This window comes from Pyrgilauda ruficollis, unplaced genomic scaffold (genome assembly GCF_017590135.1).
Source record: "Pyrgilauda ruficollis isolate IOZ18807 unplaced genomic scaffold, ASM1759013v1 scaffold12, whole genome shotgun sequence".
NCBI lineage: Eukaryota > Metazoa > Chordata > Aves > Passeriformes > Passeridae > Pyrgilauda > Pyrgilauda ruficollis.
Window position 1 is genome coordinate 11,023,074 of NW_024510321.1, and position 19,001 is coordinate 11,042,074.

General features: G+C 37.7%; 1 long non-coding RNA gene across 1 annotated transcript; it reads left to right on the top strand.

The window, feature by feature from the left end:
- Window positions 1-99: 99 nt before the first annotated feature.
- On the top strand, window positions 100-18,312 carry LOC121364218. Its single transcript, XR_005956822.1, has 4 exons — window positions 100-841; window positions 1,680-1,775; window positions 3,120-3,275; window positions 3,930-18,312. It is a non-coding gene; the product is annotated as an uncharacterized LOC121364218 (long non-coding RNA).
- Window positions 18,313-19,001: the final 689 nt, after the last annotated feature.

Consider the following 19,001-nt stretch of genomic DNA (forward strand, 5'->3'; position numbering starts at 1 on the left):
TTTTTTGTTTGTTTTGTTTTTGTTTTTTTTAAATCTTTGTAATTAAGCAAATCTCTTGACTGCTGGAGGTCTGAGTCATGGTAGTTGAATGGCCTTTGTAATCTAAGCAAATCTCTTGACTGCTGGAGGTCTGAGTCATGGTAGTTGAATGGCTACACTGATAATTTGACAACAGAAAAGCACTTTTCTGTGTTTATAAAAGATGCTTTGACTTACAGCCCTGCATCCAGGGAGCCATTACTTAATCTATCAGGCATCTCATGATATCTGATGTTTTCACAAGATCTGCTCAAGTCAGATGATTACATGAAAGACTTAAGTTTTTATCCTACTTTTTTTTCAGATCACACATTGCAAAGAAAATCAAATTTTTAATTTTCAACTGCCTTTTGAATGTTTATTGATGCAAATGTACTCTAGTGGGATACAAAGAATCAAGAAGAAGGAAAAAGAATGTGAGGTTTTTTTCAAAATCACACTGTTTTGGGAATGTTTTCTGTAACTAGTTTTGTGACACTCCCTTCCCCAAGCATGGATGGGCAGTAGATTTGGAGTTATATCAGTAGATTTGGAGTTACATCATCCCTATGTGTTTGAGTAACTCAAGATAAATTAAGGATAGGTTTAGCATCTTTTTTTGTGTTAGTGTATTCAGTAGTTTGCATCCAGACAAAAGGAAAGTCTTTGCTGAGCTCTGGTTTAGAAATGTTCTCTGGGAGGATGTCATGCTAACTAGTGCCTTCCACCACCATGCCATCGCTTGCCCTCCACTGAAGCTCACCTGCTCTCCAGCTGAGCCTGAGCCTGCTTAGACCAGGCCTGACCTTAACCTGGCAGCAAGGTAGGTTAAATCTGAAACTGGCATAAGCAACACTCAGAAAATCTCAACACAATTTTTAAAGAATCAAGTAATCTCAGTATATATAGAACAGAACAGTACGATATTACCGAAACACCTGCCTTACCACATCTTGCAAGAGGACCTGAAGCCGGTGAGATCTCCGTGGAAGACTTGTCTGACCTGCCCTGTTAAATTCCACCTTCCTGTAAGAATCAGGGACATGTGCTCATTTCAACCTGTGTCACGACTCCTAGGGCACCAGTGCCATTGTCTTTTAAGTACTTTTTGGGTAATGCTAACTGGGCAACTGTTGTCTTGCAGTATCAAGCCCACTACATTTTTTCATAAACATTTCATAACCCCTTATTATTTAGAAACTTGTAACAATTGTAAATGCAGTAAATTGTAAATGCAATTTATACTTATTCTGCAATTTTCACAAGCTCTGAAACAAAACAGGCCATATAATGATGGAGATGGGTTAATTACGAAGCTTGCTTCTCTTAATGTGTAAGTAGAGCTTAAAAAGACGTTTTCTTTATTGGAAAGGATTGATTTAAACTTTGTGTTTTATTTAGAACTAATATTATAAAACTAAACATTGTAATTGCCTTAATGTATTTAAAATTTGTGATTATTGGCTGTGACTATGTAATCCCTAGATTTAATCACTAGATGTGACTATGTGATCACTAGATGGATGTCCTTTAAGGTTTCTTCCAACCCAAACCATTCTATATTCTATCCATAATTCTATTATTCTGTATGGCTACCTTTTTTCTTACTCGCAGTCTTTCATTCTAAATTTTTACCTTTATTCCTCCTCTTTTCACTCTAGGAGCTTGCTGAAGTACATTATAATGACAAAGGTGCTACAATATATATTTCAAATCAAAGAAAAGGGATGCTGCTCTAGGGTAATGGTCTCCTGCTGGTATGTAAGAGCTGAGAAGAGGTGAAATATATACCATGAAAACATATTTGGGGTTTGATTATGATTATTTCAGCTATCTGAAGTGCATGATGCAAATGTAACTGCATTATTTGATAAATATTCATACAGTAAAGCAGGAACAGCTCACTGTACCTTACTGACATGTTTAGAAATCAATACATGTCCTTCTCTGATTAGAGATTATTCTGTTCCTGAGATTTACAATTTATGTATTTTAATGAGTTTGTCCTCTGGAGCAACTGCATCAGCTGAGGAGCACCACAAAGCTCCCTAAACTAAGGCCGAGGCTTTCACGATTGGTCAGTGCTGGCATATCTGTTTAAAAAGTGCCTATTCCTGCACAACAATATTTTAAATCTGTAGCATCTCCACTGCACAGAAGACACTCCACTATAGAAAAGACAGTGGATTTTAATAGGCTAAAATTAATTATGTGACCCATTAAATTTTGTGCTTGAAATCTTCCTGGAACGTTGTCAAAAAATGTGTTTCAAACCAGCAGATATAGGTCAGTGTTTTGCTTATATAAGCTTTCTATCTATTTTGAGCAGATAAAAATTAAAAGTATTATTTAATCAAAAAGTATTTCCTGCTCACAAACCAAATTATTTGTGAAGCACAGTTAAAAAAAAAAAAATAAAAAAAAAAACAAATGCAAAACCTTAACATAGATGAGTGGTGATAACCAGATCTTTTGGTTCTGTTCATCTTTCAAATACAGCCTGAGAAATTCGTGTCACACAATGCCTTCCCCACACCGCCATCTGATGTTTAGTTGGAGTTGTACTCGCAATTTGGATGTACAGCCACTCTAAAATGCCATTGTGTCAGTTTTCTCACAGAGCTAGTCATTGTCTGGAGTTTAAGCAAAAGCTTAAAATTAACATTCCCATGTACAAAGTGTTCAGCCTGGTCAACTGAATCATACCCTAGACTTTGTTGATTGTAATAGCTAAATTTTTTTTGATGATAGCAGTAAATTCCAAATCGGTTAAAACCAGTCATGAACACACCTGAGGAATGTTATTATCCCTCTGACAATTCTTATTGTTACTATTTGCATTTATTGTACCAAGCCTGAATTCAGTAGTATGAGCAGACTTCCTTCCTGAAGGCAAGTTCAGAATGCATGACACTTGATTCTGAACCAGGCTGTCTGGCAAAGCTTTTACTGTGCTGCTGCTCAAGGGAATGCATTAATGGATTACGTCTTAGATTCCCTCCCACAAGTATTTGCATAAACTACTCCTATGGCAGATTTCCCCTTTGCTGAAGGTGTTGATTCTTCCAGGACTAAGACAGTATTCTCTTTCTTTGAGGCAGAAATCCAGTGCCTGCCAGAAGACATCCTTTCAGCCCTGACACAAGTTACCTGCCAGCCCCAACCCTGAGCCATCACCAGAGAGAGGTGGAAGGTTCTGTACATGGCAGATAGCTGCAGCTACTGTTCACAGGAAAGACACCCAGACCTAACAAGGAGTGTGTAAGAGATGGGACCTGGTTTAAAAACACACAAATGGTATCAGTGGAGTTACTCCTCTGGTGAATGGCACACTTGTTTCTCAGGAATCAAGTGCCCTACTGGAACCAGTGAGAAATGGGGAAAGAGTAAATAAAGATTTCTTTTGAAGATCGAGGCAGAAAATGGGGCTATTTGATTAATGTATTCAACTTCAGTGCATAAATTGGGATATTAGTCTCATGCTAGCCCATGAAGGGATACTGTTCTAGGCAAGAATGCAAAGCCCTAAGTCACACTCCTACTCTGAAGTGTGTGGCAACCAGAGGACTCTGCCTATTGCTACTTACTATACAGGAGGAAACAACTGCTTCAAGAAGGAAGGGGATACACCAGAGAGCAAGTGTTGGAGTACTGCCCAAAACATAAAAGCCCAAATAAGTGCATATAATCTTATATTACAATCTTTTTTATTAGTGCCATGTTTCTCACCAGCTTGAAATCACTGCAGAAAGAGGCAGTTTCCCCACAAGTAGGAGAAGATTGTTCATGGTTTTAGGGGAAACACTTGAAGAACAACTGTGCTAGAATATTTTAGATATACACACACACACACACACACACACATATATATATATATGTAACTGTTCTTTTTGGTTTTATTGTTTCTCCAGGGATTGAACAAGATAAGATCTGCACTCAGAAGCAGCCAGAGACCCACGCATTACGCTTATGGGGGAAGATCACCCACACTGCACAGACGTGCAGTGAGCTTTGGGAGGGAGGAGGCAGTTCAGCAGAGTGTACCATGGATGCCCTTGCATTGTGGAGGAAGGCACAGGCAATTGGATTTAACCAGCTGGGTGGAATTTGATTTGATTAGCTTTGGCACAGTTTCACATACTCTCAATTCATCAGTGAATGGAGTAACTATATTGGAAAGCTGCTGGGGAAAAACAACATTGCCCCTGATGCTACTGTCACAGGCAGATAGAGCACAATCCCATACAGGCTCCCTCTGTGTTTTCCTCTCTTCATTGTCTCCCTAGTTCGTTTTTTTGTGCCAGTGTGTGTCTTCCTGTATCAGGATTGGCTGCCTTTTCTTGGTCTGAGATCTTGGCATGTAAAGAGCAGTAATTACTCCATGACTTGACTATGAGCAAGGGTGGGAGTGCCCCCTCTTGAACAATAAAACCCCTTGTAGAGAAAAGCCTAACTAAACAAAACAAAATGTGTAAAACCAGGCAGTGCTGCCACAAAGCACTTTGCAAGCTAGAGAGTCTATATGGAGTATGAATAAGAGCCTACTGTGTTTTAGTCTGTCCTGCCTGTGAAAGATCCCATTCTATAAAGGGGTACGTGTTACTCTCTTCTCATTTCATACAAGTCTAGGCAAATACAACTTCTTTAGTTTCAATGAAGCTGTGCCTAATTCTCCACCAAGAATGAGAACTGAACCAGGCCCAGCAATTCAGGACAGCATGTTCATACAAAGCCATCTTCTCCCAGATTCATCTTGAAAAAATAACATCCCCTACTTTTATCAACTGTCAATACCTCGTAATTTTGAGTATCAGTTGTGGCCGCTCACAGTTAAAAATATTTTTGTGTAGTATGAGCTTACAAGTCCTGTAATATGAGCTGATAAAGGGTAATATGCAAGTGATTGAAGTCTTTTGAAACATGGCTCACCAGAAGATCATGTGTTTATCATGTGTCAGGCTGAGCTCTCTGTATGAAGAAGAATATGAGGGAAGTTTATGGCTTTATCTTACAGCTCCCCAGAAGACCATCCTTTTAAAGCAGAATTAAAAAAAGCGTTTTGTTTGAAGGATAGATCTGAAGTTATAGGTTTCAGAGACAGAGAATCAAGCTAAATATGGTGAGCTGTACAGATGAATCTCAAGAATTATTCCTGTGAAACACATTCTCAAGCTAAGTTCCCCTAAGTATTAACATCTGTCTTGAGTGAAAATAGACTTTCATCAGTTAATTTTCAAATCAAGAGGTGAAATTAAAAAGTGAGAAAATTCTCAGTATGAAAATTAAATTGAAGCACCCAAGTTTTCTATTGAAAAGTGTCCAGGCATGAGCCTTTTTGATTTTTAGCAGGGTACTACAATTGTGAATACCTGTAGGAACTCAATTGGGACTGCAGAGAGGCAAAAAAGTCCCATGTATATGTCTAGAAAGTACAGAAAATGGAAATATGGATCTTCAAGGTAAAGAACTAAAATTAATTAATGTACTTAACAAATGATCAACAGATATGTAATTTTGAGTGTGTACTTCTTACAGATTTTGTTCTACTTCCTCAGGTCCTATGTGGAATTAGGCAGGACATTTGCCTTTGAAAAACAATGCAAGATTGAAAACTATACATGAAAAAAAGGCCAAAAGATTTTATTGTGAATTCTGTCCACCATCAGTGGTCATTGATACCAATGTTCTTTGAGTAGAAAGGCTTCAAAATCAATAAAAGTAATTAAAACATTTTCTCTTTGTATTCCGGAGTTCTTTCCCTCTCAATGAAAAAGTATCCAGGACATAAACAAGCCTACAGAAATAAAATAGAGGCTTCCATGTCAACATTTAAAAATTTCCCCTCAAATACAGCAAAACCTGGCACAATCCTTAGATTAAGTTTCTGTTGGGGAAAGGGGGGGAAGAAGAAAGTTTTCTCCTTCAATCAGATGAAACTCATGGGTTTTTGTTATCACATTTAAACTACAAAACCACAGAGACAGGACTAATGACTGTTTTATTTTTGAGAATAACCACCCAGAGATTTGCCCACAGTTAAGGAACCCAAATTCATTTTTCTGCTCCATTGCAGACTGTGCAAGGCTTTTGAAAACCATTTAACCCCTATATCTCATATCCCTTTCAGTGAATGGGCATCATAGAACCTCACTATATGAAAGGGTTTTTTTTAAGACTAAAATCTTCAAAACAGCAAGTTGTTCATGTGTTACAGGAAGGGAGGCAAGTAAATAAAATGGAGAGATTACTCAGTAATCACAGATGTGCTGTCCTCCCATGATGCTCCTGACATGACCACCAACACTGCAGGATGCAGGCAGTGCCTAAACCATCATTAAATTATTAAATTCTTGTCTGTTGTAATACATTTTTCCACTTGTGTAGCTTATTAACTTTGCTGTCACCATCACTCAAGAAGCAGATACATCAGCTGATAGAAAAAAAATGCCAACGTGAGGATAGCAAGTTCATAGGTTAAAAAAGTCTTTCCTCTATAAATAGAGTTGGTATAAATCACAAGAGTCTGCAAAATGGGCCTGGGAAAATTAGCTGCTGACCTAAAAACACATCCTGTTGGCTGTCTGGGAATCCATTTCACACAGTTAAAAGTGGCAAGAATTAAAGCAGCTAAAGAAGCAGGATTTTGTGGTGAAATAAAAAATAAAGTGTCCTAGCAATCATGAAAATAACACCAAGTGCAGCCAATAAAAATACAATTATACTATTGTGCAAGTATTCTAAACAATCAAAAGGCAAAAAGAGACATACTTTTGAAACTCTTAATGAGGAAGTAATTATTATATGTTTTCAGTGTCCTGCAGTCCTTGTGGCAGCTCTGGAATTTCAGCAGCTGACCAGCCAGCAGGCCCCATGACCTGCAGTTGCATCTGGCAATGTGTGGTTAAAACAGGGAACTCAGTACAGCCATTTCTGTAGGAAACTGCTGACTAACATTGGGAAGAATCTAGTCAATTTGAATTATACTTCAAATTAAAGAGAATATAATTAATGAAGACATTTTTATCTCAAGTAAGGAACTAGCTTGCTGTTTTTCATTCAAAGTTAATGCTACCCTTCACTGCTGGAACTCTTCAGCTAACACTTCACCCAAGTGTCCTCTGCTGTCACTCAAAAAATGCCCCTTAGGGAGTGCTTCAGGAAATAAAATCAGTGCATTGAAACAGGTATTTTCTTAGGCCCAGCTCATTGCATCACCAGGTTTATTGCAGCATACTTCTGTCGTGCTCATGCATGTGACACTTCTGTAACACCAATTAATTCAGGGATGAGTGTCTCTTTACTTTAAAGCTACTTAACTGGAAATTATTTGGAGACACCAGATTTTTGCATTCCAGGAACTTTGAACTGTCACATAATTTGACAATTAAGGTCTAAAGAGTACATAAAAACATATAACAAGATATGACTATAAATTTTAGCCCTCTAGATAAGCTTAGCTCCAAACAGAAAAGAAAGGTCTCCTCAAATTCATTTTGAAAACCAGAAAATATCTTGTGTAACGCAGGACAGAATATCTGTCTATAAGCATATGCCCATTTTCTTAAAATTTTGTAGTAAAACTCCTAAAATTGCAGAATTACCTTTCCAATAAATGTCAAAAACACATCAAAAAATACTTGTTTGTTTCTGTAATCTCTCAGTTAAAATAATTTCTAATACTGGGTGAGTTACATGAATTATAAAATTTGGTACAAGATTGCAAAGCAAACTTTCTTCTTTGGAGTGCTTAGGCAACTCAGGTCAGATATTTGCAGCTGCCCCTTAAAGTCTGAAGACCAGTGAAATGCAATCTTTGGACTCTAATTATGTATTCAAGCTTACAAAGTCTCTAACCTCAACCTTAATTGTCTTTGTCCAAAATAAAGTTGCCAAAGATACATCTCACTGTTTTTAATATGGTTGGATTATCCATAAGCAGAATACAGTATTTTGTCTGAGTCTGTTAATTGGTTTCATAATTTCCCCAGTTGTTCAGACAGAGTTATTTTAAGATTTCACAGCTGGTATGGGATTGCCTACATAGCTAAAATATGTGTCTTGGTAATGGCTAATATTTCTAATCAAATATGTCTTGGTAAAGTATTTAGGTTCAGGATAAATCATGCTGCTGCCCACAGTGTAGCAAACAAAAGGAGAAAAAATTATACATGATGTCATGCAAAATAAATTTTCTATAATTCATCTAGAGCATTAGGGCTCCAAGACTCTTTGAGTTAGATCTATACCCTTAATCATGCATAATCCCATTGATAAGAGTTTTAAAAAGTGCCAAAAACAAAACAAAAAACCTAAACCAGCTTTGCAGAGCTAAACTTCCCAGAACATCGACTGGGAGAAGTAGAAATACAACCACTGAGTAAACTGCCTCACTGCAAGTGCTCACTCTTCAAGATATCCTGCTTTTAGATGTGCTTAAACTTAATGTACAATTTTGCAGGTGCCATCAAAGCAGTAAATGTGTCAGGGGCCCGTGTAGAACAGTGCATCACTAGAAACTGCATAGTAGAGTCTGTCCCAAGGAGAGTTAAATCACTCTGGCCCAGTGGCTGCAACACTTGAACAAATGTACGGGGATCATTTCAGAAGGGATTCTTGCCACTCTGAGCTTTGGAGGTAAAGGCCTCCTTTCCAGTGAAAGTAAACAAGATCCAACAGCCTAAGTTTCACTTACATCACTGAAAATCTCAGTTTACTACAGATGCATCCAATATGCAGAACATCTTCCAGATCCTACTAAGGGCACACAGTCCTTCAAAATGGCCAACACTTTCAAAACTGCCCCCCTTTCCTTTCCATGGGACCAGCACATAACCAGAGGAAGGAAGATCCTTGTCTGCAATTCCTTCTCTATGCACACGAGTTGGGAACTTTTGCTGCCCCGATGATAGTTTCTCAATTTTTATATTCATCTCCTCAAAAACACAAGATATACCGACACTCACTCTGAATCGTGTGTTCTCTGTTATAAAACCAGCTGTCCTGATCTCTCACATGCAGGATCATGTCTGTTCCCCTCTGCCCACATTGTTATTTGTATGGCCATACAGGAAGCTCAATCAGCCTGTTCTGCTTGAAGCTAAATCAGGCAAAGTTTTCAGCTAGTGTCTAACCCAGCTTACCATGTAATTGTGCTAACATTATTACTGGCTCAGGAGAAGCAGTGGAAATATGTGACTGGGGAAAGACAGGACTGTTTTTCTGGGTCACAGTCTCACTCAAGGGGCTTAAGTGACTGAGACAGCAGCCTAAATTTGGGAATCATCTCCAAGAGCAAATGTATCTCATGAATCCTCCCTATCACTACTCCTATATTGCCAGTTGCTTTTGCAGGACATTTCAATGTTTTTTCTAAGATGCTGAAATAAAAACAGGAGAGGATTTTTAATCATGTGAATTTGATTAGTGCCAGACAACTGTAGCTTCAGCAGTTTATCTGAAATCTTCCACTGTGCTGTTCTCTTTGTTTTGGTTATATCATTTGCTTCCACTTCAAGAACCTAGAACATCAGACAGCATTGCTGAGCACAGACCAAGAATCAGAAATATATAATACAGATGCTGAAACCAGCACTGGCTTTTTATTAATCTGTTACATTTACCTATCATGTTGGAAATAATAATTTCAAATTACCTGATTTCACAAGCACAGTTGCTGGATCTCTGCTGGTGCAATACTTGAAATATATTTTTGAGAAAGAGATGCAAAGTTTTCTGCTGTGCCAAAGGAAAATTAGAATTGTAATGTTCTAATTACAAAGAACAAAGGAGGAGTTATATATTTTTTGACAAAATAACAATGTTCATGGAAATGAGCAGTTATATAGCCAAGTGAAACTTAATCTCTTTTCATGCTGCTTCTCAAAAAGAAAATATTAACAGCTACTGCACAATCATTCACCCACTCCAACATACTATTAGTTAGACAATATGTGAAAACTGCAAGCTACCTTATTCTACTTCCAAAGTTGTAACGTCATGCTAATCTTAACTTCTAGGAATCTACTTGAACGTAAGAGGAGCTAATACAGAAGGTTTAGAAGGATTTTATCTGGCTGTTACCTTCACAAAACCAACAAAAGTATGTTACATCAGGATATAACAAATTATAATAAATTTGAGGTGATTTACCCTTTGAGGAGGGGTGTACAAATGCAAGGCTCTCTCAGTTCTTCCTAACTTCCTTGGTGATTACAGAGTATTATTTGTATGTGAAGCACTGGCATGGGAGTCCTAGAAAATTAATTTTCACACATTTGGAGAACAGTCATGGCCTGGAAGAATTAAATCTTAGCTTCCTTGCAACTGTCTCAAAGTTTACTGAATTTTACCCGAAATAAGAGAAAAATTATTCCTTCATTTCTTGAAGTCTAGGTTAAGAATGGATAGTTTTAGTTCTGAGCATTTTTGAGATAAAGGTACTTGTGTATTGTTCCACATAGCTCATTAATACTTTTATTTACAGAAATAGTTCTTTTATCTTTTACTGTACACATGTGGGACTTCAGCTAGAAATATTTTTATAGGCAGAGGCCAAAGTTTTTCAGATTGTGTCCACAATTTCTAGACCCAGATATGATCCTATTGGACTTACGCCTTGCCCATGTCATTTGGCTGTCATCTCTATGTACATTGATTTTTCACATTTCCTGAAAAGTTTACAGCATTGTATATTCACAGCTGTCTATATCAAGTATTCTTGCTCTTTCTTGCCCCTGAAATCTGGGAATTCCTACTTTCTTTTCTCTGTCGAGGCATTCCAGGGACTCTATTTTCAAAGGAGGGACACAGGCCCTTTTTAGTACCTCTATTTATGCATTTGAGCATCATTTATATCTTTGAAGCTTCTCTCACCTGCAATACATACAGTGATGAGTAGTGCTGTCATGATTATTGTACCCTGTATACTCAAGAAAAAAATTATCCATTTGCAAGTGTAATTTTGGAATGTCTATAAATGTAACTTAATAGAGAAACAATTCCTACCTCCACTGTCAAGCTTTTGCTGCAGAACTTGGAATCTGCGTAAGGCATAGGTTTACCAACAGCCCTGGGACATAAATCCCAACTCAGGCATATCCCAATCCTTTCCCGAATGCATGGGAGTCCACCATCTCCAGTCTTCATCTTGTTTTTAGGGCAGATCTCTGGGGAATACACAGTTGAAGTGAATTTGCCTCATTTCTGTACTTAGCTAACAAGTCTGTCATGGTTTCAGCCCAACCAGCAGCTCAGCTCCACGCAACCTCACTCTCCTCATGTTGGGATACAGGACAAATTGTAAGAGTAAGAGTAAAAAAAGAGAAAAAAACTCATGGGTTGAGGTAAATACAGTTTAACAGGTAAAGCCAAAGCTGTGCATGCAAGCAAAGCAGACAAGGAATTAATTCATCACTTCCCATGGGGAGGCAGCTTTTCAGCCATGCCCAGGACAGCAGGGCTCCATCACACGCGATGGTGACTTGGAAAAACAAACATCATTGCTCCGAACATCCACCTCTTCCTTCTTCCCCCAGCTTTGTATGTAGAGAATGGCACCCTGTGGAGTCATGGTATCAGCATGTGGAAACGCCTTCAGTCAGCTGGGGTCAGCTTCTTGTGCCACCCCAGCCTCCTCACAAGAAGCAGAAAAGGCCTCAATGCTGTATCAGCACTGCTCAGCAATAGCTGAAACATCTCTGTGTTATCAGCACTGCTCTCAGCACAAGTCTGAGGCACAGCCACGTACCAGTTACTGTGAAGAAAATTAACTCTACCCCAGCCAAAACCACCACAAAGTCAAAGAAAGCAAGATTAAGTCACTCCTACAAAGTAAAAATGCATTTTTTACAAATAACAAATAGAATGCAAACCCTCAGACCCCAGTGGTACAAGACATTATCTGACTGTAGAACAAGTGGATTAAAACACTAAGCCTGAATAAACACAAAACCCACTTCTCTAATGAGGCTTGAAACAGAAATGTTGCACAACTGGGATTCCATTTTTTCAGATTGTATCGCTACACAAGAGCTGAACTAATGCTGTTCTCAGCTCAAGCGTCTGCACAATAAAGCTGTGCTATCTTCACTAACCACCCAACTCAGCAGAGCTCCAATGTGATTTACACAATTTCCTTTGCAAGACTATCATCCCCAAGCACTGGACAGGAAGCTTAGGCAACAGACTGAAGTATCAAGATTTTACTACTGTTGTAGTAGTTAGACCTTCTTACTTATCCTTATTCCTTGTTGGCTATAGTAGAAATAGGAATTAGGTTACAGGTTCAAAGATTTGAGATTCTGAAGTCACGGAAGTAAACATCACAATGAGAGATGCATTATGCCATTAACTAAGCATTACCAAACACACATTTACTCCAGGCTCCAAGCATTTAATGTATGTTGCACAGGGAATTGCATGTGAGATATTCTGTTCTGCTCATTCTCTTATTTTGAAATGCATTTTAATTTCTTAGTCCTGTTCCTTCATCACATATCCACGGGGAGTAAAGGAATTACCATATAGGAGCAGGCACTCTAACCACCTTCTCTTCTTGTGTTACAGGCATCATGGATAAAAGTTAAATGGCATTTGTGGTATCAGAACAGCTTCCAACAAAAGGGTACCCTGCTCACCTCACTTCAAACTTTCCAGAATCCATTTTATGAAAAGCCATAAACAGATGGTATTTTCATCACACCCACTGGTCTTTTCAGATCAGAAGAGACCAGTAGAACATATCTAAGGGATCTTTAATGTTGTTCTAATCCTTCTGGGGTTTCACACTCCTGGGCTGTCAAGAAAGAAGCCTTCACTGATGTTTTATGTTTGATTTGAGTTTAGGGGTTTTTTTTTTACTATAAGAAAAGAGACGAGACATTACTCCAGTGCAAACCAAGTATTTTTAGCCAGCCATAGCAGGAGGCAAGTGTCTTCATCACTAATCAATTTCCTTTATATAATAAAGGGGAAAACACTGCTAAAGAAAGTATTGAGGTACTGATGGGTTGCCAGAAGAGACTAACTCAGTATCTGTGGGATTTTCTGAGAAAGGAATATACATCTCCATCTCTTTTTTGGCAAATAAGGATCTCAGTTTTGCAACTCTTTATGGCACTGTTATTTTCACCATTGATCTGAATATCCTGAAGTCTATAGTTAGTGCACATATGTGTTGGAACCCTATTACATATGCAATTTAACTAAATGGACCAAAAAACCCACACATTTTTAGGGATAACTATTTTAACAGTCCTATTTCAACAAGCTGGTCTGTTGAATTAAAGTTAAAAGCCTTTGCTATCCTACCTCCTAATGCAAATCAATTTACATAAAGAGAATGGTGAGGTGCACAGAAACTGCAAGAGCTTAAGGCAACCACTGGTTTCCAGATGGGATGGAATGGGTCAGGTATAGAGAACTGGAGAAGCAAAATCCATAACAGCTCTGTAAATCAGGATTTTTTGGTGAGGTACTAGTAAGACTGAAAGGCTAAATACAGGACAAAAAATAGGTTTCTGTCAGCACAGAGAACTAATCACACATGTCCTAAAAGCTGTCAGCATCAGTGGCACATGGTACTGCAAATGAAGACAAAAATATCTTCAAACATTTTCAGATATGCACTGATAATTAATTTATGTTGTTCACCTGAATAACATAACTTTTGAAGTTGACATCGGGAACCCACATAAACTAAATAACTATCTAGGTTAGACTAGAAATTTGGGTCAGGGAACTTTATTGCAATACACAATTTGTACAGTATTCAAATTTAAACCTCCCTAACAAAGAAAAAAAAACAAATCTTGTGAAGAATTTTGAATCTGAGACTGATTCACAGGTAACAATGAATTCTCATTTACATAACAATGCTGAAAATTAACTATTGACAAAAATCCAACAAATTTTAACAAAATAGCTCCACAACACTTTATAATATCCTCCTGGGATTGTGTATTTCAGTTCCAAATGAATAGCTGACTCATTACCAAGAGTTGCAGAGGCACACATTAGCTTAAGCCTTTCTTGTAGTCTTATGAAATTGTTCAGCTCTGTAAATATCCATAAAATATTTCTACAATACATTCAAAAGGTTAGGAACTACTCAGAAATAACTTTTTACTTAATGCTAAATAAGTTAAAATATACTACCTGATAAGGAAGAGTAAAGAGAAACAAAATAATCCTTATCTAGTATTTAATGGCCATGGATATCTCTGTACTTCAACTTAATTATATCCAAATTCACCAAAATAGATATATTAAGGAGAACATGATATTTGACTAAGCATACTGCAACAAGGCCAGATTTTGCCAAAGTCAAGGTTTTGCTGTTTAAAATGGGATGTGAATGAACTTGGATATCTCAGTCTTAAGAGCTCCTGATATGGCTACAGTTTTGCTCCTGTTAACAATTTTTTCAGTGCTCACAGAGCTGCTGCTTACACTTAACCTAACCTGAATGCCTAACACAAACGGATACCATCAGGGTTTTCAGTTAGCTTCAAAGCTGCAAAACCTACTTCATACTTTCAGATCAAGCTTGGCATATGAAGCCAAAAAAACTATTACTACCCTTTAAAATTACATAATCCATGCCTGGGATGTGGCATGGATTCATGGCACATCTTCTATGGCACAGAATGAGGATCACTGTCCCAGATGTGTAGGATGCATCCAATTCCTTCTCTGCAAAAGAACTTTCAATCTCACCTGTCCTGGGAAGTCTTCAGCTACCATGCTGGTCAGGGTTTGCTGTCTGTACACCATTATTCTGATAATACCATCTCTCCTTCCTTACCACAGTTGCTTCTCTGAGGACTTTTTCTTCAAGATAAAAGTTAATCTGTCTTGGGAAGGATCACGAATTTGTAACATTGGGCCTGGGTATATCTTGCTTAACTGCAATCAAAAAAAACAGCCCTCTGTTCCTAGCTCCCTTCTGAACTGTTTGTTAGTTTAGTGGAAGGAAAGGGAATTCAGCAAGAGCAAATAACTCCACCCTCAGAGTTATAGACTGCACTACGGAAATGCTGCCTGCCATCCCACTGAAATACAGAACTAGTCCACAGAAAAGTACCTAGAGTTTAGATTACCACTGTTAGGTAAGATAAGTATCACTTCAAGCAATTAAGAGTTAACTTATCCAGGAATCAGGAGAACAGAGATGGACTTTCTATACCTACTTCTATGAACTTCTCCCTTTAACGTAAGCAGTCATGTATTGTGTAGAGAACTTGTACACACTGAGAGATCCAACTACCAGATTTGGGACCAGATATCTAAAGTTTAGACATGCAACAATTTACTGGACCATTCAGTATCAGGTCCTTAACGTAGGGCTGTTTCCCATAGCAGGTTCACAAATGCCATTGCAGTTTTCCTGGGCACCATCAGTGTGGGATGCTCTTCAAGGTTTTCACCCTCTAGCACTTCTGCAGTGATGAGGCACAAGTAAATCTGCAGGCCAAGTTCTGGCTGTGCACCAACTCTGCTCTTCAGGCAGGTCTGCTCCTCTCATCCCTGCATATACTCAGCTTCACAAACATTGAAAGAGAACCAGCTCTAGCACTCCAGACTAATTTTGTACCACTGCTACTGAATACTGAGCTAAGACAGTAGGCACAACTATTTTTTCCAGCCCCCTTGTTGCAGTATATTCCTTAATTTTGCCTGTTTTCTGCTGGATTAGGTTTTTTTTGTTGTTGTTGGTTTAGTTTGGTTTTTTTGTTGCTGTTGTTTGTTTGTTTTTGGTTTTGGGGGGGTTTTTTGGTGGGTTTTTTTTTGTAGCTTATATGCTACAAGATCTAGCTATGTTTTCTGCTACAATTATTGACTGACTTGAGCAAACAAAACCTGCTGATCTGGCCTTAAGTTCATACCCGATGGCGTATCAGCTACACTCCCTGTATTTTTTAATATCTTTCATCCTAATTTATGTTGCTAAAGAATCAAAGCAGATGAATTCATTAGGAATAAAATCTTTAACCACATTTAAATTTATTATTTAGCCACTGTCCTTATGATTCTATTCATTTGACAAGCTTATTTCCTTATCAAGTATGTATTTAAAAACAAAGCTGCTGTCCTGACACCACTTCTCTACATTATTGCAAAGTTAATGTTGTATTTTAATAGGATTATTTTATATCAGGAATTCCATTTAGTGTGTTTCATTTTGCTGGGCATCTGTCCAAGATCCCAGATAACTAATCTCTAAAAAGTGACCTACATACTTAACCATTGTCCCGTTCATAAGTGACACTAATTGACTCATATTTTCTGTTTGATCTATACACCACTTCTCTCATGCAATTGCATAAATCCCTGTACTTTAGTAATTTTTTTTTAATTTATGAAGATGTTCCAAGAGTAATTCAGACAGACAAGACTATCCCATATCCTAACCAAAATTTAAGTTTATGTGGACATTGTTAATCATGCTTTCCTTTGTCCTAAATATAGTCTTTCTGCAGTGCATAATGAAGCCATGAATGCATTAGGTTTATTTACTTACAATTTCAGCAGAGGCAGGCATCAGAATCAGATTTGTTACATAATCTGCTGTAAACTGACTCTTTCACATTCTTTAGACTGGCTGGACAGCTATATTTTGTATTTTCAAAACCTTTACAGGGGACAGAGGAGCATGTGAGGAAATGCTTTGGCCAGATATAAAGTTTGTTATGAAACTTCAGAGTAGAGCTTTGATAATTTTATTATGGGAGCGCCCTCTTCTTGCTTGAAGGAAGCATTTCCTTCCTTCAAGTTTTAGCATATGCCTTTATTTTTCCTTGGTACACTTGAAAAAGCTCTTGGACATTTCTATAGCTGTTCCCTTAGTGTTAAGTGTGCATTAAAAAGAATAACAAGTTCCCTTGCTACAAGTGGAAGCTGACCATCTTGCTAGAGAAAATTTGAAGTTTGTTACCTAGAGGCACCTAGGCTCTGCTAGAAGAGTCATCACTCTGAGAAAAAAAAAAAACAACTTAGACAAACAAACTAAAAGGAGCCAATAAAAAGTGATACTTCCAGAAATACTAATAACTTGAGCAAGTTCTGTCACATGTTTTGGGCAAATGAGCAGTAGAAAGCAGAGGTTCTGTTGTCATTTACAAAGGAGATCTGGTAGAAATGCATCTCTAGAGATGCCTCTTGACCTGAGGCCTGCAGGTATGCATATTTGCACGAGTGCATATTTGCTGCTGAGCATACTTGCATGAGTTGTTTCGGTTCTCCACTCATACCTTCCAAGCTGCACAATGAGACCTCTGCTGTTCATACAAGTGTGCAGCTGGGTTATGAGAGCAAATCCATTTCTGATCCTTAGGGAGCTAATGGCAAGGTGGGAGACCAAACAGAGACCCTAAGGATTTCCAGGGCTAAAATACTTGCTAAAGAAATGCAACATTTATTTATTTAATTCTTAAAAGTGGGGTGGTGTGAGGGTGGAAACTGGAAACAGAAGGACTTTTTGAAACCAACTGATCCACTCAAATAGCATGAGCTAATATTAGATGTTGTTTGAGCATAATGTTTGTCACCTCAGGAATGCTCTGGTCTGGGGAAGACACACACAACCACATCTAACACTAGCCAAAACAACTACACTGAAAATAGCTGGGACCGCAATCAGTTTTATAAGCTTTGCAGTCATATACTACAGTGAAAGTGGCCACTGACCCTCTTCAGACTGTCTCTGCAAAAATTTAACTGTTACCAAGTCAACATTTTGGACTGGGAAAAAAAAAATTGCATGGTATTAGTAACTAATAATTGTATAAATATTTATAAATATGTAAATATTTAAATTTAATCTCTTAATAACAACAGTTCCCAAACCACATATATTTTCATTTTTCATAGAACAGGCCTATAAACTTACCATATGCAAATCCATTTGTTGCTCTAGATCTTGACATCACATCTCATGCATTTAGCTAATTCTCTTGAAAGAGTCAAAAAAAATTCTGTTTAGGTGCTCAGTTCACCCACTTCACAGGTGCTGTGGAAAAACTCATATATGAGCTATCCACATGGTCACTTGCAGACACATCTCTGGGGGACAGAACGCTGTATAGTCATGGCTGTTATAGAGAACTGTTATAGAGAACATGGCTGTTATAGAGAACAATTTATTAGAAAAGTAGAATCTATCCTGAAGAATTATTTTCTTCATGACTTTGTCTTCACCTTTTCCTGTGTTCTACACTCCCCTTTTTTACTTCCCTCTTCCATTTCCAGAATGATATTTCCACATGCCAGGATTAAAACCACATTATTTAATTTTCCCTTCACATCTCAAACGATACTTAAGTTTTTTATTGTATTTCATTTCTGTGATCTAGAACTAATAATTACTGTGCTTCAATAGCAGTATTTGTAATAGCATTTAGATAAATCCTATTATTATTATAAATCAAAATGAAATAATTCCCATTTTGTCTTTCATTAAATGGGACTATTGGTCAGAAAGACTATAAATTGAAAAACTGTAAATATAATTTTTTTCCTTTTTGAAAGGCTATCAAATTCAAAATCACTTATTTCTAAATACATATTAACAAAGGAACAGCAAGAAAAAATGAGTTTCTGTCCTCAACAGCCACAGAACACCCCAGCCCCCAAATCTCCCCCATAGGATACAAGAAATTCCCTATTTTGGAACATCCTTTGGCTGCTTTATCAGTTTGAAAATAAAGTGCAGACATTTACACTCCACAAGGTGTCACTCTAAAACAGCCGGAGAAAAATCGTGTCTTTCTTGCTTTGAACTTTACCCAGAAGGTCAGAAATTACCAGCATTTCAAATTTAAGCCTGAATTATCAGATTCTACTCAGAGCTACTACAATGTAACAGTATAGGCAGTGGGTATTTTTTCTTGCAAATAGCGTATTTCAAAACCAATCTATTTTTAACATATTTGCCGAGCTGAAGTGTGGGAAAAAGAAAAAAAAAAAAAAAAGAAAGTGTGTCAGTA